Genomic DNA, 24,055 nt, shown 5'->3' on the forward strand with positions numbered 1-24,055 from the left:
GATATGTAATGAAAGTGCCAGGGGAGCAATCCACAAATGGGGAGCCAACTCAGAAAAGTCCCTGTTCTTGTGTTGCCACCCTCTGGACCTCTTGTGGAGGAGGCACGCAAAGAAGGGCCTCCAATCAGGGTCAGATCTAGGTTTAATGAGGCCCTAAGCTACTGAAGGTAACAGGGCCCTTTATATGTCCAGCTGTCCTTTGTCAACAACAAATTGTCACTGTTTTTTGAGTTGAATATATGCTATATGGTAATTTATGGACCTAATAGGTATCTAAAGCCATTTGCACATAACAAAATATGCATTTTATCAAAGTAATTGTTGAACTGAAATACAATTAAGAAGAAGTATATTTTGGGAGGCCCTAAACTATAGCTTGTTTAGCTTAGCTTATACGTAAATCTGGCACTGCCTCCGATGATGAGAGTCTGGGTCTGCAGAAAAATGCAAAGACTGTTTCTTCCTGTGCCCACCTTTTATTTCTGGATTAGCAACTGCGGGTTCAGACGCCACCATTCAAAGGGTTTTTGGCCAGAGAATGGAAAGGAGTGCTGTCTCTTGCTGTTTCCTAGCAAGAAACTTCCACCAGCAAGAACAGGCATTTACCCTATTTTACCTTTGTCCTGAGAAACCGGCTGGGTCTTAAGTTTCATTAAACGCTTCAAAGCACATAGAGCAAATAAAAGTAATCAGAAAATGAAAACAATACAACACCTTCCTTCTTTATTTTTTAATAGCCGTTCTCCCGTCTCTGATCCCATTTGAGTTTCACAGAACCCCTTTGTAAGGCAGAGTAAATACAAGGCAAAACAAACAGAAATTCGTTTTGAGGAGTGCATCCCAGGTCAGGAGTGGCCAAACATCTTGTTCTTTAAGTCACATAGGATCAACTGTGTTGACACGCTGACTTGTGCTGTGTTAAGATAGCACACCAAGTTGACCTGAAAATCCAGCGCGGTTTTAAACTCTTTCAAAACTTTCTCCCTCCTTGTAAACAGCAAGCATATTCTGGGCTCTCTTTTTGGGGTGCCTGTCTCCCAGGGTGGTTTCTTGGAGAAGGTAAAGGGCAAGGAGAGAACAAACATCCCTATCTGAAAGGAAGAAGATGGAGGCAGGGGCAGCAGGAGGGCAGCTGCAAGGATTTGGCATTTTCCTAATCTCCCTCTTCACAACAGTGTTGTCAGAAGATAATTTGATATCCAGACCCCCATCCTTGCTCCAGCTTGACTGCAGTAAGACGATAAGCAATTTCCATTCCCAGGCTCTGTACCTTGGCAGAAAGCTGACACTCCCCCCCCCCCAGTGTCCCCCCCCCATGAAACTTTACTTTTTAATGAATCGGGTCTGAACATGGTAGGGGTTGTTCTGAGAAGCCAGATGGCTAATATCATATTCATGTCATCTTGCGTTTGGCCCTGGCACTTGAAGCAAACACTGTCAAGGATCCTCACTCAGGTTCAAAGCGTGGCCTCACTTCATATTCAGATCATGCACCTGATGCTCCCATAAAGATCCATTGATTCATATCTTAAAAGCAAAAAAAAAACACCCTTCAGAAGCCATTAAGTCTGGCTTTCCGTGTGCTTTTTGGTCTCTCAAGGTCTAGTGCAGGCAGCATTAACTAGGCGACTCACATTGTGCGCCTTTGAACTCGGGGTGCCTCTGTGTCAGTCAAGCCTGTTTGGAATTGATATGCTCTCTATCCAGGCTCAAAAGTGTTTCATAAAGTTAAGTTTACTGAATGTCAATGAGAAAGAAATATAGAAGCCCATCTCTGTTTCTCTAAAACGTCCAGCTGAGAGCAGAAGAGGTGATGGGCTTTATTTTCATTCTAACCCATCTCCAGCAACCCACCTCTGCCCCTCCAATACCTTGTTCTTTTAGTTCCTGCGATTTTGATTGTTATTATTAAAACCAAACGTAAGGAAAACGCAGGATTGTCAGGAACCAGGCACCACACGGCATGAGAAACTGTGTAGTCAACCCACAAGCATATATTCCCAGACCCTGCTATGGATTAGAACCAAAGAATAGATCTTTCTCTCATATATATCTATATCTATCTATCTATCTATCTATCTATCTATCTATCTATCTATCTATCTATCTGTCTATCTACAGTATCTATCTATCTATTCCTATTGAAACTTTAGTTTTTAATGTAAAGTCCACCCAAACTGACCCACAACCCAAATAATACCAATAATTTTTCTCAATGTGGGTGGATGGTGAGAGATTGAATGGGATCAATCCAAGTACTTGATCAACCAGACCCTACTGATACCAGGAATCTACTTGAGGACAGATATAGAAGAGAACATCTCATCTACAGTGCCTAGCTGAAATCATCAAGGATCTACAGCCCATTTGATACTTGCCTCTCTCCAACCTTGGGTGGTTCTTATTTCCATATGGTCTCCTAAATGTAAATAGCTGCTCACCAGTAAAAACAGATCATGTAACAGACACAGCAATACATATAGACCCAGATGCAAACAGTGTCCTCACATGTACTCAGAAATCACAAATACAGCACCTAATAATGTCAGCCACAACATCAATGGTTCATTCACCTGGTCAGCTTCCAAAATGATATATACAAACTATCAGCAATGCCCTTCTGCATTCCACATAGGACAAACAAAGCAGTACCTACATGAAAGACTAAAAGAGCACAAATCTGACATCAGAAATGGTAATATTCAGAAGGGGAGCATGTCATCCTACCAGGTCGCTCTGCTTCTCCCCTTAAGGTGGTCATCCTTGAACTAAGGAACTTGAAAGAGCAGCTACAGCAAGAATCTGCTGAACTGCAACTCATCAAGAAGTTCACTTTTATTCATTTGGATCTGAATAAGGATAGTGGTTTTCTGTCCCACTACAAAGGTTGATTTATTCAGCACTGCTAAATTTATTGCATTATCCTCAATTACTACTACTGTAAAGAGTCAATGTGTTTATTTTGTATGCATTCAGAGTCTAATTGAATGAGAAGGTAGCTGGTTCTTCTGAATTGAGAGAACTGGTGAGGGTCCGGGAAATAAGGAGCAGTGCAAGAGAAACTAGGAGGGCAAAACAGGGTGCTGAGAAAGAAGGTAAAGTGGGGGCAGAGGGATGCAGATCAAAAACCCCATCTATACAAGACAATGAAAAAACAAAGCTTGCAAGCATTTGGTCCATGGAAAAGTGAGTGAGCAGCATGTTTCTGCCTGTGATTTAATTTGAGCGCCCTGTAAGCCGCATTGATAGGAGTACAGTGGTACCTCGGGTTAGGTACTTAATTCATTCCGGAGGTCTGTTCTTAACCTGAAACTGTTCTTAACCCGAAGCACCACTTTAGCTAATGGGGCCTCCCGCTGCTGCCACGCCGCCGGAGCACGATTTCTGTTCTCATCCTGAAGCAAAGTTCTTAACCTGAAGCACTATTTCTGGGTTAGCAGAGTCTGTAACCTGAAGCGTCTGTAACCTGAAGTGTATGCAACCCGAGGTACCACTGTATCAGTATTTTCCTGTCATTGGGCTGTAGATTGGCAGTGCAAGAAAATACCAGATTATTGAGTGTTTTGTCCTTTCTCTGAAGACTTGTTGGTTTTTTGTTCAGCTTCTTCTTCCAGGAGTGTTTGTTTTGGGGATATAGGCAGCAATGTGAGGGATACAAGGTCGGTGTGGGAAGAGCAAGGGTCCGTGGCCTTGTGAGGAATCACAGCAGCAGGTGCCAGGCAAAAGGAAGAGGCAAGGAAAGGCAGTGAAACAGTGTCTAGAAGATCAGCTGGCTAGCACAGCACCAGAAGGATTTGCAGATTAAAATGTGCATGTGTGTGTGTGTGTGTGTGTGTGTGTGTGTGTAGGGGGGGTGGTATTAGAGGAGGGGAGAAGAGAATGCGTTGTGTAGTGTGGAGAGTAAAGCTGGTTTGCTTGTTTTTAAGACTTGTGCTCACCCCAAGAGAAGAAACCACATATCCAAGTAGAGAGGGGACAGGACAGGTGCTGTAATAGATTGTGGAGGATTTCCTAAAACACAGGCGGAGAAGCAAAACAAACAAACAAACAAACCCCAGTCCCAGAGGATGGGGTTGAGGGATTCTCTTGTGTGTGCAGAATAACTTCCCAGTGGATAACATTGGTAGAAAAGTGATTTCTGGATGACTTTAGGCTTGTTTTAATGGAACCCTCCTCTCACCTGGAAGTCTCACCTGTCCCTTATTCTGGAGCATCACCACTTTACAGGACATGATGCTCTTATAGTAGCTCTGATTTCCTGAGATGTCAAACTCCCAGCTGCAGCTCTGTGAAGTACTGAGTATGTTCCAGGCATGTCAGAAGAGCTGGGAAGGCCTTACCAGAATCTGGAGTCTGCAAACAGCATAAAGAGGGGAAATGCAGAAGGACATTTCCTTTCTCTGCTCATAATTCAGGAGGGGGACCTGTGGCAGATCCCATTCCGTGCATGCAGAAAGGTCTCGGGTTCAGTATCTGGCATCTTCAGGGAAAACTCCACAGGTGAAATCCCTAGAAAGCTGCAGCTAATATCAAGCGAGATGGACTAATGTTCTCATTCCTTACAAGGCAGTTTTATAGCCTCGTCTTGCCCAAAAACAGCAGGAAAAGTCCCTAGACTCGAGCAGTCCACTGACAGACTGACTAGCCCACTTCTCTCCTAGAGGCTGGAGGTTTGTGTCCTTATTTGTGCCTTGCCCATTAATTACGTCTTATCCCACTCTAATCTTCTCTGAAAGCAGTCATGAGTGCCTGCAGGTGACTGGGTAGAAAGCAGACCTCCCACAGTGGCTTTGCATGCCAATCTCCACCCCACAGCACTGGTGAGTCAGAGTCAGGCGGAGGGCAGTGGAGCTATTCTGCCCTTATGCTCCCGCGATAGTGATGCCCCTGGTTTGGTAATGGGGGAAGAATCATGTGCACCACCATCTTGGTCATCAGCACCTTGGTATTTCTGCTGCGCCGGCGCTTCTTCAACAAAGTCGAACCGTATGTCCTTCCTCCCTTCTTGTACTGTAGAGAAGCTAGGGTAGTAGATGGTCAGATCTCAGGGAGAGTGTCTGAAGGAAGGATGCCTGGCTTGTAGTGATATGTGCGTGTTTTGTGCTTTTGTTTTGCTCTGATAATTGCTCTGTGACTACAAAGAGGACCGATTCACAAGTTTTTAATTTAAACTTTTCATTTTACCTCTGTATTCTGTTTGTTGAGGCTGCAGTCTTAGCTCCACTTACCGGGTGGAGTAAGCCCCACTGCAGCTAAAATGATTCTATTTATTGCGGAGCTTCCCTCAAGCATAGAAGGATCACATCATATGTTGCCCCTATTTGAAGGATCTCACTCACATGAGTAAAAAGGTCCGCGAGATGTGGGAATAATTTCACCAGAAAGGATATCTGTGTGGCTCTTATGTAACACATCTGAAACCGAATCCAGTTTCTACTGCCCTGGGGGGACTCAGTGGCAGGGGTCCTGTGGAAATTTGTCCCCAGCCCACCACACCCTGACTTTAAATTCATAGGATCAAGATCTTGAATTTCCTGGTGGGCATTCTAAACAAACTTTTGGACTGTATTATCCATCACCTTTGGGTCCTTTTCATGAGAGTGTAGGTTATGCCTTTCATTTCATTTCAAAAACATGTGGAACAAAGAAATTAGGAAGAGACGTTAAGGTGAACAGTTTGGCCGCAAAGCATCTATACACCCTTGCACAGGTCAATAAAAAATATGATTTGGTTTTTCTTTGCTTATAAATAATGTGAATTGGACTGGGGGAGAAATAGCACCGTCTGAGCAAGGCTGGATGCGGTGCTCTATGGATGAAGACACTTAATCGCCCCATACCTAAGATGGAATGTTCCGCAAGGCCTTTCCTCCTGTGCCAAAACATCAAGTAAAACCCTCCAGATCCCACTAAAGATAGCAAGGCCTTAGAGTTCTCTGTCAGGCCGGAGGAACACATCCTAAAATGGGCCTCCACTTTTAAGTAGCTACCTTCCAAGATTCTTCAGCGGTTGGCAGACCTTGCCTTTTCAGTAAGAGATGGGGGTTTATTTATTTATTTTGCCTTGTTTCAATTGTATGTATTTACTTTCAAATATATAACCAGCCTTTCCAACGTAATTTGAGCCTTGGGTCTTCATGCCACACAGTAAAGAATAGTATATATTGCTTCCTCCTCGGGATGCCAACCACTCTGTTCTATTGCCTACTCCCAATTTTCCATTTCCGCCCCCCTCCACTGGCGGAGGAACAGCCCCAGGTGTCATCCCTGAGGGGGGTGACATCGCCCCCCACCCCCCTGGGATGCTCATCGCCTCGCTCCCCTGGGCAGATTGCCCCGCCCCCAGGTTCACAGCATGTGACTGCTCCCGGTCTAGCTAGCTCCGCCTCTGCCCCCCTCCCCAGTCAAATCAGTGTCTTGTGCCCACTGACATTGCTCAGTCCTCTGTTTTGGAACATTGCTCAGTTTTTTCTTTCTTTTTTACAAAAGCTTGGAATTCCTACAAGCCTGCTGATACTTCCTTCTTCTGCATAGATGGTGCCATTTTGGCTGCATGAAGATGAGATATCAGAGAACTGGGTTTGCTATTAGTAAATCATTTTGCAAGTCAAAAGAGGGCCAGGATAGGGAAATGTTGAATTAATCCTCTTTTTTTTTCGAGCTTATTTACCTCCTAGCAACCTTGTACCTAGCATCACTTAGGAATTTCAGGAATCCTAAGAAGCCGAAAAAACAGAGCAGTTTTGTAATCTATGGTTAAAATCACTGTAGTTTTGAAATGTTTGGTCCGCCATCTTGATTCAAAATGGCATCCAAACATAGGTTAAAAACTGGTTTCTCAAACACAGGAACCATCATGCAAAATTTGACTAAAAGCAGTGCTTGTTTTGCAAGGTCCAGTCCACCTTTTTTATTCAAATTGGCATTCAGTTGTCTCCAAACACAGATGAAAATCTGCTCCTTGATATCAGGAAACATCCTGCAGAATTTGTTTACGATATCTTAAGAGGTTTCCAAGTGCACGGCAAAGAAGCAATGTTTCATTATAGTAGATTTTATTTCTGCTCGCTGGGATGTATCATTACAAGATTTCAATATTCCAAGGAAAAAAGAACAGATTCATCAAAAGCACATTTAAATTACATTTCCCCATCCCCAAAGAATCCTGGGAACTGTAATTTGTTAAGTGTGCTGGGAAGTGCAACTCTGTGAGGAATAAACTATGGTTTCCAGGGATCTTTTGGGGGGTGGTTAAATGTGTTTAAAATGTCTGGTGTGTATGCAGCCTAGATTGGAGCTGGGGAAGCTGTGGCCCACTAAATGTTCTTGGACTCCAACTCCCATCAGGCATAGACAGCATGGCCAATTGTCAGGGATGATGGGAGTTGTAGTCCATCAAATTCTGGAAGCCGCCTGCTTTCCCGCCCCTGTGGGAATTACAAAATGCTGTGTAATTTTCTCAAAATTCTCCCTTGAAGTTCTAACTTTGGTATCTTAGGTCAGCAGTCATCCTTTGAAGCACCTGACAACCAAAGTCTCCCTTGCACATTGTACAGACAGGAAGGATGTAGGAAGTGGTGTCCCCAAGGACCTATGCTTTTCAACTTGTTCATATATCACCTGGAGTTAGGGATGAGCATTGAGATAACCAAATTTGCTCAGGGCAGAACACCCCCCCCCCAAAAAAACCAGAATAATTGCAAAGAGCTCCAAAAGGATCTCTCCGAACTGGAAATAAAGGTAAAGGTAAAGTAACTGACTCTGGGGTTGCAGCACTCATCTCGCTTTACTGGCTGAGGGAGCCGGCGTTTGTCCACAGACAGCTTCCAGGTCATGTGGCCAGCATGACTAAGCCGCTTCTGGCGAACCAGAGCAGCGCACGGAAACACCGTTTACCTTCCCGCTGGAGCGGTACCTATTTATCTACTTGCACTTTGACGTGCTTTCAAACTGCTAGGTTGGCAGGAACAGGGACTGAGCAACGGGAGCTCACCCCATTGCAGGGGTTCGAACCGCGACCTTCTGATCGGCAAGCCCTAGGCTCTGTGATTTAGACCACAGCGCCAATACATTGGGGCAAAATGGTAGCCTTTCAATTCCCCCAAAGAAGATAGGTGATTGTGGCTTTTCTTATTGTAAAATGATATTGGGGGTCAAGGCTACCATATCACAGCTGCATGGATGTTTTGGGTTGGTTTTTCTTTTAAGTTTTGTATTTGATCAAAAGCTTTGTATCTCAATGGTCTATGTCAATATTTTGAATAATGTGTTATCCACATACTATCCGTTGGGTCATATATGCAAGATAATTGACCATTTTGTTTATAGTGAAATAAATTTTATTTATTTATTATTATTATTTTTAAAAAACTATTAGGACAAAATATACTTACTTGACATATACCCGAATGGGGTCTGAACTGGCAGTGATTAACCAAGACTGAGACCTTGAGGTCATAGTGAATAGCTTGATTCCATATTAGGGATCATTAGGAAAAGGATTGAAGTGGAACCTATCAATGTCATAATGACATTATATACATTTGTGGTGCAAACTACACTTGGAATACTACAGTTCTGATTGCTGAACCTCAGAAAGGATAGTGTAGAGCTGGAAAAGGGTTCAGAAAAGTATGACCAAAATCATCAAGGGGCTGGAGCAATTCCCTTATGAGGAAAGGTTAAAATGTTTTAGGACTTTTGTGCATGATGCAGAAAAGGGGGATAGAGGGTTTTTCCTCCTTGTCTCATACTACAAGAATTTGGGGGCCATCCAATGAAGATGGACAATTCAAGACAGACCAAAGAAAGTGCTTCACACAACACATAGTCGAGCTATGGAATTAGATCCCACCGGATGAGATGGCCAGCAACGTAGAAGGTTTTAAAAGAGGATTAGACAAATTCATGGAGGAGAAGTCTATCAATGGCTACTAGGCAGATGACTATATTGTACCTCCGCTGGCAGAGGCAGTGTGCATCTCTGCAAAGCAGTTGATGGGCATTACAAGAGGGGAGAGTGCTTCTGGACTCCTGTCCTGCTTGCAGGCATCTGATTGGCCACTGTGAGGACATGATGCTGGACTCAGTGGGCCTTAAGGATGATCCAGCCATAGGTTCTTGCTATGTTCTTAATCTGGTTTTTAGAATAGAGCAGGGCTTACTAAATTTGTGCCTGTGGGCACCATGGTTCTCATGATGTTTTCTCTTAGCGTACATGAAAGCTCTGAACCCCCACAACGCTGCCCCCTTGGTCATGAGGCTGCGAGGGTGGCTATATATGTCTCCCTTGGAACGTGTGTAGAGATGAAGGAGGACGTTGGAAGAGTGATGTTCTTTCCCACTTCTTCTTTCAGGTTTTTGTGGGTTTTACTCGGCTGAAACACACACGTTAAAAGGAAACCATTATCTAAGGGCTTCCAGGTATTGTCTTTATTACACAGTCAGGATTAATTGTTTTCATGCTGCTGTTTGGGTCGTCACATGCGATCCTGCTCTCAGTATGGTTTGTCACATTGCCTGTAGTGGTTAAGAGCGATAGACTTGGAATCTGGGGAACCGGGTTCGCGTCTCCGCTCCTCCACATGCAGCTGCTGGGTGACCTTGGGCCAGTCACACTTCTCTGAAGTCTCTCAGCCCCACTCACCTCACAGAGTGTTTGTTGTGGGGGAGGAAGGGAAAGGAGAATGTTAGCTGCTTTGAGACTCCTTCGGGTAGTGATAAAGCGGGATATCAAATCCAAACTCTTCTTCTTCTTCTTCACTTCGAATCACTGCATATCTCGTTGCATCCTGCTGAAATCTCACAACATTTTATACACCACAAATATTCTTGTTTTTTTCCCTTTTCTGCTTTTGTTGTGCTATAGCCCTCAGGATAGCAATATGTGGTAGCACTGGCATCAAAGAATGAAGTAAAGCAGAATAAAACTACCACTAATGCACTAGCAATGTATCAATAACATGTTGCAGAATATACCTGCAATGAAACACCAGTCTGGAGGGGCCCTAAGTCCAGCACAGCCCACTTAAAAAACAACAACAACCAAAGCAACATTCTGTTATTTCGGTGCACTGCGACATTGCGGAATACAACCCTGGTTACAAGGCGCCTCTGCAGAGAGTGCAGCTGTTCTCTGCAAACAAGAGTTTCTCAGCTCAGGGACATGCAAATCTATTTTTCAGCCAAGCCTGGAGTCTGGCTGAAAGTGGGTAGGTGAAATTGACATTTAAAGAGCCGTAATACCTCAGCCAATTATCATCCAAAATTGGGTATAGTTGAGCTCAGTTGCATAGATGAGATGATAGCATGTTCCCTTCAAAGGGAAATTAAGGTGCAGCCGCCATTTGTGTGTTTCACAGATTAACAAGCGAGAGGTTAACTTGGTTTTTTTCCGTTTGCGTGTATCAACAAAATTGGTCAACCAGGAGGTTACAGTGGTACCTCGGGTTACATACGCTTCAGGTTACATATGTGTCAGGGAACTGCCATCGGAAAGGCAGGTGGTGGAGGGGCTCTCAGAAGCTAGGAGAGAATTAGCAGCGGGGGAAGGTACCAGCAGGGGGAGTGCGGGAGATCAGAGAGAGAGTGAGGCGCAGGAATTGCTCAGGGAATCTTCCAGCGAAAACAGTGGAGAAGTAGCAGGACCTCCTATAGGTACACCCACTCCGCGCCGGAAACTGTCGCGCCGAGAATCCAGACGACGCGTTTCCGTTAAGGAGCTTCTATGCTGGAGTCGTTTCCGTAAACGCCCACTGTCGGATTCTGCCAGCGATTAAGGGAGTCATGCTTAAGGGGCTCCGCTGTACACAGAGTCTTGAGAAACATGCCCAAGATCTGAAGGACTGAACTTTTACGCACAAGTAGCTCATAATCCCATCACAATATGCTTCAGGTTACATATGCTTCAGGTTACAGATTCCACTAACCCAGAAATAGTACCTGGGGTTTTTTTTGGAAGCCGCCAAGAGTGGCTTCAGGATGCTTCTGTTCAGGATGAGAACAGAAACTGTGCTCTGGTGGCACAGTGGCAGCGGGAGGCCCCATTAGCTAAAGTGGTGCTTCAGGTTAAGAACAGTTTCAGGTTAAGAACGGACCTCCAGAACGAATTAAGTACTTAACCCAAGGTACCACTGTATCAGTTTTCCTTGCAGTGCTGCGGCTAGTTAAACAGCAAAGCCCACTGAAGAAGTTGTTACTTGGGAGTACCGGGAAAAGGGAGCGTAGAGCTGTATGGTGAAGCCAAGAAAGAGGGAATTCAGTGGAGAGGAAAGGGTGGTGGAACATCTGTTTTGCATGCAGAAAGTCCCAGGTTCAGTCCCTGGCATCTTCAGGTAGGGCTTGGGAGAGATGCCCTGGCTGAAACCCTGAAGAGCTGCCGTCAGTCAGCATGCAGACAATACTGAGCTACATGGACTGATGGTCTGACGGTGTAAGGCGCTTCCCTATGTTCCTATATGGGCCTGTAGCTCATGAGGAGGCCTTATGTGCACTTTTCCATCCTTCTTTCTTTGTGTGACCTTCCACAAATAGTTTGCAGGGTAGCTGTGATGGGTGTTAGCAGCAGCTAGCATTGGAACTTTATCAAGTTGAATGTGTGTTCACATCAGAGATCGCAGATTGTTTCTCGTTGCTTCTTTCCCCCTTTTTATTTTCTATTGATTTTTTCAAAATTCTCTCTTCCCAAGAACTCAATATACATGGTGGGGTCTGGTCCTAGAGATTTGGGGAGCTGCAGATTAAGCCAAATACAGTTTCTGTACAGAGTCTAGAAATCTCTGTTTTCATTCTCTCTCTTTAAAGGAATTCCTGGTCGAAGCCCAAATATATCTTGTGGGTGGCTAGAATCCAGTCCCCTGCCCCCACCAGACCAAAAAAAGAGAGGCATTTTGGGGAAATCCAACATGTTGGAAACATTTTTATTCAGAAAGCCCTTTTATGAACAGTTTCTTTTCTAATTTTAAAAGCTGGCTTATACGCGTATAGGTGTGTATATTAAGAAGTAATTAAACAGAGTTCAGTATGCAGTGAGTCCCCAGCAGATTCTCCCAAGACAAGGCTGCTTCCAGGCAATCTGTTCATTGAGTCTTCCTCCTGATCTGTTTTGCTAGGAGATTAGGCAACAGTAGCTATTTAATGGGCATTTACTTTCATTTGCAGCAAAAAATGTCACCCACCCTTTGAAGTGCATTTTTTCGGTCATTTCCTGATTTCCTTTTTGTATGCCGCTTTGGGGACCAGGTGGTGGAAACAGGAGTTATACATCTTGAAAATAAATAATGAACTTTGGCCAGCATTTTAGATCCGAGTTGCCAGGCTCAATCATAAAAATGGGCCGGCAGAACTTGTGCAGGCAATGTATCCAAGCCTCAGAAGCAGAACTAGGAATAGAATCTCACTGTTGCCGACACACTAATGTGTTTTCCATCTGTATGAAGCGCAGCCCGCTATCAGTCACACAGTCAAGAGGCATATTTCTGAAAGATGAGCAGGCAGCCAAGCACATCTCCTATTAAGCGAAGAGTGATGTAACACAGAGCAGTGATCCCTCTGCAACATAAATGCCTGAGCTGCTTTTGTTGCTGGTACATAACAGAAAAGCGGCAAGTAGCACTTCAGTCAAAGGAGGACTGATGAGCATCATTTCAACGAGCGGAAGGACAATTAGGGGACATCAAGATTCTCTTGTACATTTGACCCTCTTCAGATCCTGCGGTCTTTTTATATCATGTCGGCCCTGGGTGTTTCTCATGGACTTGGCATCAGGTCTCAAATTTCTTTAATGCACACATAGAATGTCTGCAGCTTCAGACATGAGAGCAGCGGCTCAAAAACAGCTGTTTGATAGCCAGGTAAAATAACTTCTGTATAAAAGCCTGCTCTCACAGTACTGCTACACTCTTTCAACAGAAATAAAGGCAAAAGAGAGATATTCAGAAGGGACCAGGCTAAATTCTCTGCGGTTCCTGCTGGGTTCTGTGGAATGAAGTTTGGACATTTGCAACCAGGGATGCAGCTGAGAGGGGTAAAAGTTGCCCCTTCATCTCAATACTAGGGTTACTAGGTTCAAATCCCTTCGATGGGGTGAGCTCCCGTTGCTCTGTCCCAGCTCCTGCCAACCTAGCAGTTTGAAAGCATACCAGTGCAAGTAGATAAATAGGTGCCGCTGCGGCGGGAAGGTAAATGGCGTTTCCATGTGCTCTGGTTTCCGTCACGGTGTTCCGTTGCACCAGAAGCAGTTTAGTCATGCTGGCTGCATGACCCAGAAAGCAGTCTGTGGACAAACACCAGCTCCCTCGGCCTGAAAACGAGATGAGCGTCACAACCCCATAGTCACCTTTGACTGGACATAACTGTCCAGGGGCCCTTTACCTTTTACCTACCTTTACTAGGGACAGCAATCAGGTTTTTCCTGTTTCCTGTTGGTGCCACCCAGGATTCTACTTTGTTTTCTTATTCTCCTTGGTGGAAGAAATCACTGCCATTCACTCTTAATGAGGAAAATTAAAGCACTGCATTGGCAGACACTGTTGCAATGAGGCAAAAACTGTCCTTAACCCCTGGCATCTTTTCGGCTAATAATCGTGTTATAGGAATTCTAGGGTCTTTTATATATATAGAATAAATGTTCATAAATGTACAAGGCAAACATATATGCATAAGTATAGTGTCTGAAACAGTGCAGGAGAGCAATCCTGAAGCCATTTTGACTCTCCCAAATTGACTTCAAATATGTCTCTGCAAGGAGAAAGGAAATGGGAAAAGTTTTCCAGTTGTCTTTGGACTGTAGGGGCTTACACCTCCCTTTGCAAATACAGTCTGGCAAACATCTGTTAAGCTGAGTTAACTATCAAAATAATAATAATAATAATAATAATAATAATAATAATAATAATAATAATAATAATAATATAAAAATTTTATATCCCGCCCTCCCCAGCTGAAGCCGGGCTCAGAGCGGCTAACAACAGTAAAAATAACACAGTTTACATAAAATCACAATCAATTAATTGAAATACATTCTAAAATCAATTCAGAGTCAAATTAATGGCAACCATTGGGCTAGAGTTCTATGAATATTACAGAAGGAGGAGGTCAGAGTGTGCCTTGGCCAAAGGCCAGGCGGAACAGCTCTGTCTTGCAGGCCCTGTGGAAAGATGTCAAGTCCCGCAGGGCCCTAGTCTCTTGTGACAGAGCATTCCACCAGATCAGGGCCATGGCCAAAAAAGCCCTGGCTCTAACCTCCCTAACCTCCCTGTGGCCCGGGATCTCCAATATGTTTTAATTTGAAGACCGTAAGGTCCTCCATGGGACATACTAGGAGAGGCGGTCCTGTAGGTACGAGGGTCCTAGGCTGTATAGGGCTTTAAAGGTTAAAACCAGACCTTAAACCTGATCCTGTACTCCGCCGGGAGCCAGTGCAGCTGGATGAATGTGATCCCGCAGCGAGGACCCCGTAAGGAGTCTCGCCACGGCATTCTGCACCCAATGGAGTTTCTGGGTCAGCCTCAAGGGCAGCCCCACGTAGAGTAAGTTACAATAATCAAGTCTGGAGGTGACCGTGGTGTGGATCACAGTGGCTAGGTCAGGGCGAGAGAGGTAAGGAGCCAACCTCAAAATTCCTATCACAACAGGGAGCCTCAGCAACAAATATTTGTGAGCATCCACCATTATAGAAGATACTAGGAAGGATGTTGCCTTTGAAATGTCAAATCTCTTTTCTATATGAACAGTTAAGAACATATAAGGAGAACAGAACAGAACTGCTATTATAAATAACTGTTCTTGAAGTAAAGCAAGCTGGCAGACTAAATATCTACATTAGTCTCAGCACTATATCCTGTGGTAGGTGGAATGTAATAATAAAATGTCTGCTTTTGCACCATGCAGATAAAAAAAAGCCTATTTTCAGAATGTATCTCTTATTTGAAATCAGATAATAACCCTTCTAGTTTCTCTGCATATCTATTAGCATTCTAGTTTATTGCCTTAAGTTGATAGGAACACCTTAGATTTATCATTGCTTTTAAATAAGAAACCTTAGCCACCCCTTCCATTCATCTTCACAGTATCTCATCTTCTGTGCATTTTGCTCGGCAAAGAAACAAACAGCTGTATATTATGTTCAGGGACAAAATGTCAGTCAGATGTTTTGCCCCACTAGCCAAATACTTCATCACCATCCATAGAAGTGATACCTTTGGGTCCAAGAACTTTTAGGAGGTAGGCTGGAGTCAGGTTGCAGACTTTTCAGCATGTTGAAGGTGATATCACAGAGGCATTGTTTCCTGTGCTCTACACACTGAATGACTCCCACTTACAACTCTGGGAAAGAGGTTTTGAAGGTTTTTGCAGGCTTCCCCCCAAAACCCTGCAAAACCTGTTTGACCACATAGGAAATGTGTTTGTGGGGATGAATCATCTAGCAAGGGCTATGACTCTTCTATCAAACCTTGAAATCTATTTAGAAGTTTTCTTTATAATTAAGCGGCATACAAATGCTGTTGAAAATACTTTCTTGGAAAGTACCCCTCCTTCTCCAGCCTTACAGAGTTTGCAAAGTTATAGTTATTTGAATATGCTCTCTCTCTCTCTCTCTCTCTCTCTCTCTCTCTCTCTCTTTCTCTCTCTCTCTGCACCACTTTTTGAGGCAAAAGCCTTCCTAAAGTGGCTTACATAAGAAGAGAAACATAACATGACAATATCCCATTTCAGTAAAATGAAATCAGTTAAAAGAGCAGTTTAAGATAACTCGCAATTCACAAACCATACCAGAATGAGGTGAGAAACCTCCAGTGTAAATATTCCACTGATGGTGAAAGAGAGTTCACCATCTCTTTCATATAAAAAGTTTAATAATAATAATAATAATAATAATAATAATAATAATAATAAGAAGAAGAAGAAGAAGAAGAAGAAGAAGAAGAAGAAGAAGAAGAAGAAGAAGAAGAAGAAGTAGTAGTAGTGTTAGGGAGTGTTGGGAATCAAAGATAAGATTTGGTCAGCTTGACATTAAAACTCCAATTTTAGAAGGCAGCAGGGAAAATCAGCTTCTACTTGTTATGGGTTGTGTATAATCCGGAAAGCTCTCCCTTCTCCCATCCTGTTTACAATACATAGCTAATTGCCGATCATTCTGATTTGTGTATCCCCAAGGGCCGTAAGGGAATTTCCAAGTTCCTGGCCAGACTTAACTATTGAGAGGTGAAAAATAGTGACTCTTCCTGCAATTATTAATCTGAATGAGCATGGGGAATGGAAACCTCAGCCTGTTCTAAACTTTGTAGATTGGCTTTTGTCACAAGCCCTGCCACTTCCCAGTTTCTATGACTTTATATTTTAATCCTCAAAAAGTTTGGATTGGTTCATATCAAAACAAGGCGAAAGTGGTTGTCCTTTTTGCAGTCTTAATGCTGTATCAGGTTTTTTTTTAAAAGGTACAACAAGACCAGCAGATGCCTCTCATGGTGTTGAAATTTACATGGTGTGTGTATAAGTGTACATATCTGCCCAAAAGCAGCCCCAGGTCAGAGATGACTGGGAAACCATGTGGACTTTGTGCCATTTTGGACGTCTGAAATTCCTTGATCAAAGCATTTTAGGAACATGTAAGCCTATAAAGTCCTGCTTGGTTATTCTACACAAGTGAAGCAGCAGAGAAAGAGACTCACTGCAGTCGTCCTTTGTTTGCTAAATCTGATGATATGGGCACTTTTGCTTCTTTTCTGCAATATAATATTGCATTCCGTAAGAGTTTGTTTAAAGAAGATCATGGAAGAGATTTAGGTTTTATGAAAGAGACTGTCTAGATTGCTACACTATGCAAAGAAAAGAACTTTATCTCCAGAGTGTCTCCACCACATTGTGGCACGTGATTGTTCCAGGTTTTTAGAGGAAAGTGCCAAAAAAGAGAAATATCTCACAATTTCCAGTAAATAGTTCTGGAGGTATTTCTCTAATTTAGCACTTCATTCTTGGATGCTTCCTATTCTAGTTGTTGCTGTTTTTTTTTAAAAAAAAAATTTTTAGAGTAGCCTGTTTTAAGGTTTTGAATCCAGGATTGTCTGTCTCCTTGATCCTTGTAAACAAAGGCTGATGAGGAGAAATAGCTTTTGCAAACAGATAAAAGTGGCGGAAGAACAGGGCTGGCAGGAGTAATTTTGCTGTCTGAGGCAGAGGACAAAATGGTACTCTGTCTTCCATGTAACTGAAGTCAACAGAGAGGTAGGGCTTGCCCACATGTGAGTAATATGTTGCTGCAGAGACACTCCTTTTACCATTGAATTTGCTTTTAGTGGTCCACACAATGTTCTCCAGTTACAAAGCCAATGCTTTCTGGCCATACCAATGGGAGCTTCAGTGTGTTGGATCAATCCTGCTGAAAGTTCAAGTCCGTGGCTCAAAATGAGTGTGTTGCAGGACCCCCCCCCCCCCAATCATTTAGTTTGTACAAACTCAACACACACATCCTCAAGAATGTGTTGAAAGAATGGGGGAAGGTACATCTGTTGAGGAACATGCCATTGTGATTCAGGATGGTACACAGAGTGTTAAATCATTTCAAGAATGTGCCATGGAGACCAGGCACTTACTGGGGTTCAAGGAAGCTATTAAGTGGCCCTGAAAGAGCCAGTATCCATCTTGGCTCTATAAGGAGACCAGTTAGGTTGGAGGTGTTGCATACTGTCTCTGGTCCTGCATCAGGTAAGAGTGCAACACCTGTCCTCCACCATTCCGTACTTCCTTGCCAAATGGCCCACTATGAAGCTGGCTGTGGCTCTTAGAGATGCAAAATGGCCATTTGGAGAGCTAGAATGAGCCAATGGCTCCTGGGATTTAACTAGATGTTTCAGTTTTGTCCAGTGCTCAGTTTATATTTAATTTTTGGCACTCTTGTTTCCCATATAGTAAGCCACAGATAGAGCATCCCTATGGGCTTGTGTTGTCTTTCACAATTAAAACAGACAATTTGGCACTGACTTCAGTGGGATATGAGTTGCACTCAGATTCTCATTTACAGTGGGATAAGGTGGGGGTGGCGCTGTGGGTAAAAACCTCAGCGCCTAGGGCTTGCCAATCGCATGGTCGGCAGTTCGAATCCCCGCGGCAGGGTGAGCTCCCGTCTTTCGGTCCCAGCTCCTGCCCACCTAGCAGTTCGAAAGCACCCCTAAGGGCAAGTAGATAAATAGGGACCGCTTTATAGCGGGAAGGTAAACAGCGTTTCCATGTGCTGCACTGGTGCTGGCTCGCCAGAGCAGCTTCGTCACGATGGCCACGTGACCCGGAATTGTCTCCGGACAGCGCTGGCCCCCAGCCTCTTAAGTGAGATGGGCGCACAACCCTAGAGTCGGACACGACTGGCCCATACGGGCAGGGGTACCTTTACCTTTACCTTTAAGGTGGGGGTTGCCATCTGGTCCCCAACCTGAAGAAAGGTTCTTGTGATGGCCTGGGATTCCGATTCAGAGGACGAACCAGAGGAATCCCGGCCTGCACAGGAGTCCCCACCTCCAGGGCCGGCTGAACTGGGGCAAGGCCTAGATGCTGAAGAGCCTGCACCTGTGGCAGAGCACCAGGAGCTGGCCCCAGGTGAAACCCTTCTGGCCCCAGAGGGGCTTGAGGACTCAGTGGCTATAGGTGAGCCTCCTCCAGGGCCCAGTAACCCTTCGGCCTCTCCTGATCTGCAGAGGCTTAGGGCAGAGAGGCGAAGGGAACTGGTTGCTCCCAGGAGGAGTGCTCGCCTTAAGGCCAGAGGAGGCGGGGCTCCTGGGGGCCGGGACCGCCCCTGGCCTTAGAAGAGGATAAAAGCCCAGTCAGCCCGGCCCCAGGTTGCGGGAGCAACGTCGTTGTTGGCTTCGGACCTTCCTGTGCTCCTGTTCCCTGCTCGGCCTCCTGTTCCAGAGTTCCTGTTCCCCGCCCGCCTCTCCGCCCCGGACCTCGCCCCTCTTCGTGTGGACTCTGCTTACGTACCTTACCCCCGGGACCAGCACAGTTCTTCTGCTTCTAGTTCCTGCCTTGGAATATGTATCTGAGTGAACTGAGGCTCTTTTGCTTTCTATCTTTCAGGGAAGGAACAGAAGGAAGCAAGCAGGAGCTTGGGTCAGATCCCCCGCCAAGGTAATGAAGGATGCTTTTATGCAAATCTCTCTTTCATTTCGGGGAGCTTTGCACAGTTGAAGTTCCTGGTGGATTATAGTTGTAATCAGTTTTAATGCAGCCATTTCTACTTTCTTTAGTTCCATGGTCTTAGTTAAAGATGGATGGGGCAATCCAAAATACACACAACTTTGTGGGAGGCTGAACTGGGTGAGGGTGTAACTTGAAAAAAGAGACATTGCACATACTTTTGTAAACCAATAAATCTTTTAAAAAAATACTTAAAATAAAGAAAAGAACATCACTTCCTTCTCCGTCCACTAAATGTCCAGGTGAGCAAAAGTGCCCCCTGGCAGGATCCATGTTAGCAGCTACAAGAGGAAGGTGTTGGAACAAGTTGTTCCAAGGGCAGGGAGTGGAAGGAGCTAAGATCCACTGGTTTCACTGCTGTCACATGATGGCATCAGGCCTGATCTCACCATTATTGCTGAACCAGCTCCAGGTTAGTACAGTAATCTTCTTGGCCCTCCATTCTGCCCTGGCCACTGTGTGTCCACCATTTTGGACAAGGGTTCATACAAGGCCGTACATTCACACAGAATTGGCTAAAGGATTACAACTGGAAGGTTTTGTCTTACAAGGTGAGGATGATGTACTGTAATGACGGTAAGCTACACAGTGTTTTGTTTTTTGTTGTGTTCAGGGAAACCAGAAATTAATCTCTGGTTCCTGTGTGAGTCAATCTGATCAGAGATGAGTGGAAGAGAAAGAATAAGTACCAACACCAGCTGATGGAAAATTCACTGCCTTTTTGTAATACAATGGTAAGTGCATGGGAGATATAGGGGCAGGGGAGAAGAGGGCCTCCAGAATGGGGTCAGAGTCCAATGAATCTTGAAATTAAATATGGACTGATAAGTAGGGCTGCCATATGTCTGGGTTTCCCCTGAAACACCCAGAAATTGGGCTTTGTGAAAGGCATCATGGCGGATTTTTGCCAAGTTGGCAAAATGTCTGGGAATTCCCAGATGTATGGCAAGTGGGGTGATGTTTAACAAACAAAAAAGCCGAACAACTTTGTCCGGATTTTCAGTTTTTGAGGTTTGGTTTTTGCTGCCCAACTCTCCATGGAACTCTGAGTCCCCTAATGATCCTTAAGCAATAAGTAACAATGCATTTCTGCTTCAACCCAATAATTCCACTCTGTTTTCAAAGACCATAGGAGCACAGGATGCTGCCTTATCCTGAGTCAGACCAACAGGCTATCTGGTTCAGTGTTGTTGACACTGATTACCAGTAGCTCTCCAGCATTTTACACAGGCCACTTTCCCAGTTCTACCTGCAGAAGCCGGGGATTCAAACAGGAATCATATGCATGCAGAACAGATGCTCTACAGCTGAGCAATGGCCCTTCTGGAGAGTCTAGAAATCAGTGGATGGATACTAGTCTAATTCAGAAAAAGTCTAGCCATTACATCTTTATAAAGTGAGAGATCACTTATTTTGTTTTTACTTAGGCTGCAGTCCTGTACATATTTAGGAGTAAGTCCCGTTGAACAAAATTGGATTACCGGTAACTTGTTTAGCATTGCACTGCTGTGCATTTAGCGTCACACAAGCAACAAGTATTTTAAAAAAAATAGCCATGTTGGACCACTTGACAAAGCATTAGCAGCAGTAGCAGCTATATTTGGTTGCTAGTATCACAGCAAATTTCTGGAGCTCATTATTCCTCCACTGCCCATTCTAATACAGTGGTACCTTGGTTTATGAACTTAATCCGTTCCAGAAGTCCGTTCTTAAACCAAAGCCATTCTTAAACTGAGGCACACTTTCCCTAATGGTGCCCTTCCACTGTTTGGCTTCCATTTGTAGACCAAGGTAAAGTTCACTAACCGGAACACTACTTCAGGTTTTGCGGAGTTTGTAAACCGAATAGTTTGTAAACAGGGCTGTTCTTAAACCGAGGTACCACTGTAGCTTAAACCGGATGAAGCTCTGACTAGGCCAGGCTCTGTAGGGAAAGGGTACTGCTCAAAATGATTCTGTGTCACTGTCTGCACAGGCCTTTGTTGTGTCCTCACATTTTGCTTTGCCTTTCAGGTTCACTCAGTCACCTCCCTGCTCAGGTCAAAAAGCGCAGGTGATGCCAAAGCCTCAGCTTGCCTACAGGAATGTTTAATGTCAAGCTAGTTACAGAAGTCCAGAATGGTGGGCTGGAGGAAGAAATGTTGAAGGCAGCCGGCTCTGTTTTAATAACTCCCTGTAACCAAGGTGGGCCACCTTTTCAAGTGAGTCTTGGGAAAGAGGAAATGAGGTCACCTTGGAAAACATGGTGGCTGAGAGGATATGGCACTCAGCCTGGTAAAAGAAGTCACCCCCATGGTATCAGAAGCCACATGGAAGTCTCTGAGATCTTATCTCAAAGTAGTAAGAGGAGGCACCTGGAGGAAGGTTTCTCCATTCCCTGAATTCAGGGAGCTACACGCTGTGTACAAAGATGTTAATACCATTTTCTTCAATGGTATTTTTTTCAATAACTCTTTCGTTATTGGATCAGAACAGTAATAGGTAATTGATCACACAAAAGGTTTGACAAACTGGGTGAAGTATAGGTTGCATTTTCAATTGCACCCCACAGTATGATCACATGCTTTTGACAAACTGAAGTTATTCCAAATTTAGGCCTAAAGCATGGTTTGGTCTTACATGCATGAGCACGGATGGATTCTCAAGATTGCACATTCCCAATGTACCCCCTCTCCCTCTCTCCTTGTACAGTACATGACAATTCTCTTCCTCCTTTCTTGGTTTGGGCACAAAATGCTAAGGTAAACTATGGTTTGGTCTTACACCTAGGTTCTCCATATCTTTCATGTTTGGCTCTGAAACTCAGCTTCCTTATATATAGGAATGATACTTTATAATTACCTACAGAGATTAGCATTGCTCATCATGTTCAAAGTATTGGCATGAGTCCTGTCAGTATTTAATCAACAGTCACAGGTGTAAGCCTGGCTTTGCAGTTTTCAAAACACACATATAGTTCAGCAAGTCAATTCCTGGATCATCTTATATTTTACCCCATATCTTTAGATAGCCTGTCCAAACAAAATTTAAAGCAGCAATTGTGAGGCCGTTTGTTGCTCACAACAGTAGCTGGCAGGATGCTTTAAACAGTGGGAGTGCACCCTCTTCATCATCCATATGCTTTGCTCCCCACAAAGGGGGATTTTGTGCAGCACTACAGAAAGAGTGAATGAGATGAGAGCTCGGATTTCTTATTCTGGATTTGGAAATGCAACATGAAGAACAAGAGAAAAAACACCCCTTCAGCTCCCATGCTGAGGTTTCCACCGGCAGGCATACTGCAAGACATCTGGGGTTGCTCCGGAACCTAAGATGCTTGATGGGGGTGAAATGAGCTGAGTAGCTTGGTATTGTACTCTTGTCTAAACTGTAGGCTTTCTAGGGGAGATTGACCTTGGTGCAACAGTACAAATCGTGAACAGCATTGAAGGCAACTTCAAGAAGTGACTGATAGAAGTTTACCTTTGAGTTTCCTTCCGTGAGCTTCCCAACTTCTCCTTTAACTCTGGGCTTAGATTTTTTTGTTTGTTTGTAATGACTACAAAGTTCTTTTAATCAGATTTCCTTGTCCCTACTGGAGCATTTAATTAAGTCTTTACAACCCCCTGCTCCATACTCCTAATGATGTTTTTCGGTCCGGAAATAATGTCTCTCATCAAGGGGGAGCAAAGTCGCTACTGTGTTGGGGCCTTTTCCATTTTTGCAGCTGATTACAAGCAAAAAAAGGAGGACACAGAAGGCACACCTAATTAGAAATAGATTGGGTGAAGGAGCCAGAAAGGCAATTGCAGGCTTTAAGGAAAGGCTATGCAAATGAGGGAGTAGAAGGCTGAGCTGTGAAGGCCGGACAAAGAAGTTTTATTCACATGCTGCAACAGGGTCTTTTCAAGCTTGTAGACTGGTACCCTGTGGCATCTTCTGTTATGTGACTTTTCTCCATATGTTGTACTCTCTCACACTTTTATCTGCCTCATTGATATTACATATACACACACACACAATGCAGATTAATAACATGGAAAAAAAATTATACAAATTAAGTAAAAGTGCACAAGTTTAATCTTGGCTATAGGTAAGAAATCTGCTTTATACTGACCACTTCTGGTGAGATAGCTCCAAGGCATTTTCTTAGAATAAGGTTCCTTATATAATCAGTTTGTTGATCAATTCTTTGTTGATCAATGTTTCGTTTGGATTTTTGAGCAGAGTTAGTTTTAAAATCAAACTACAACCTGATGTGAACTAATCAATAGTGGTAATAAAAATATAGCTGTCAACTAAAATATAGATTGCCTATAACAGGCATAAATCTACAACACTATATCAGTAGAACATGGAGAATTGCCAAAATGGCAAAGAAAACAGAATACCTGTATATAATGATAGGCAGCTTTGATAAATCTTGACTTCATGTACTGACTGCATGAAAATGAGTTCAATTTGTTAACATATATAAGTGTTTTCCGTTGTCTACTTCATAAACTTGCATTTGTAATGTTGTATAATCAGTGTCTTTTTCTTCTTTTGTACTCCTGCATTTGAAAGAATGACTAAAAAGAGACGTGAAAAAAGGAGCAAAACATCTGATATTGCTCCAGAATTTTACATCCATTAAAGATTCATATGGACCAAAGGGGTGCTGTTTGAATCATAACTTATTTAATCCGTATCTGTCTTTGTGGATTAATTTATTAATCTGGTTGTGGGACTGACTTGCTTGGTCAACAGAATAGCAGGAAAAGCCAGTCATATATGCTGGGTCTCCTCCACACGCAGCACTCCTTTAGAAGATAAATATCCCAAGACTTGGAAAAAGGCAGTTCTCTGCTCAGAGATTTCCATGGAAGTTGATCCTCTGGGAATTCTGCCC

General features: G+C 43.8%; 1 long non-coding RNA gene across 1 annotated transcript; it reads left to right on the forward strand.

Annotated features, from left to right (window-relative positions):
• Positions 1 to 4,840: 4,840 nt before the first annotated feature.
• LOC309335727 lies at positions 4,841 to 23,118 on the forward strand. Its single transcript, XR_014153676.1, has 4 exons — positions 4,841 to 4,986; positions 19,066 to 19,116; positions 19,799 to 19,919; positions 21,199 to 23,118. It is a non-coding gene; the product is annotated as an uncharacterized lncRNA (long non-coding RNA).
• The last annotated feature ends 937 nt before the right edge of the window (positions 23,119 to 24,055 follow it).

The sequence above is a fragment of the Podarcis erhardii genome, assembly GCF_964252035.2.
Source record: "Podarcis erhardii genome assembly, chromosome: 2".
Taxonomy (NCBI): Eukaryota; Metazoa; Chordata; class Lepidosauria; order Squamata; family Lacertidae; genus Podarcis; species Podarcis erhardii.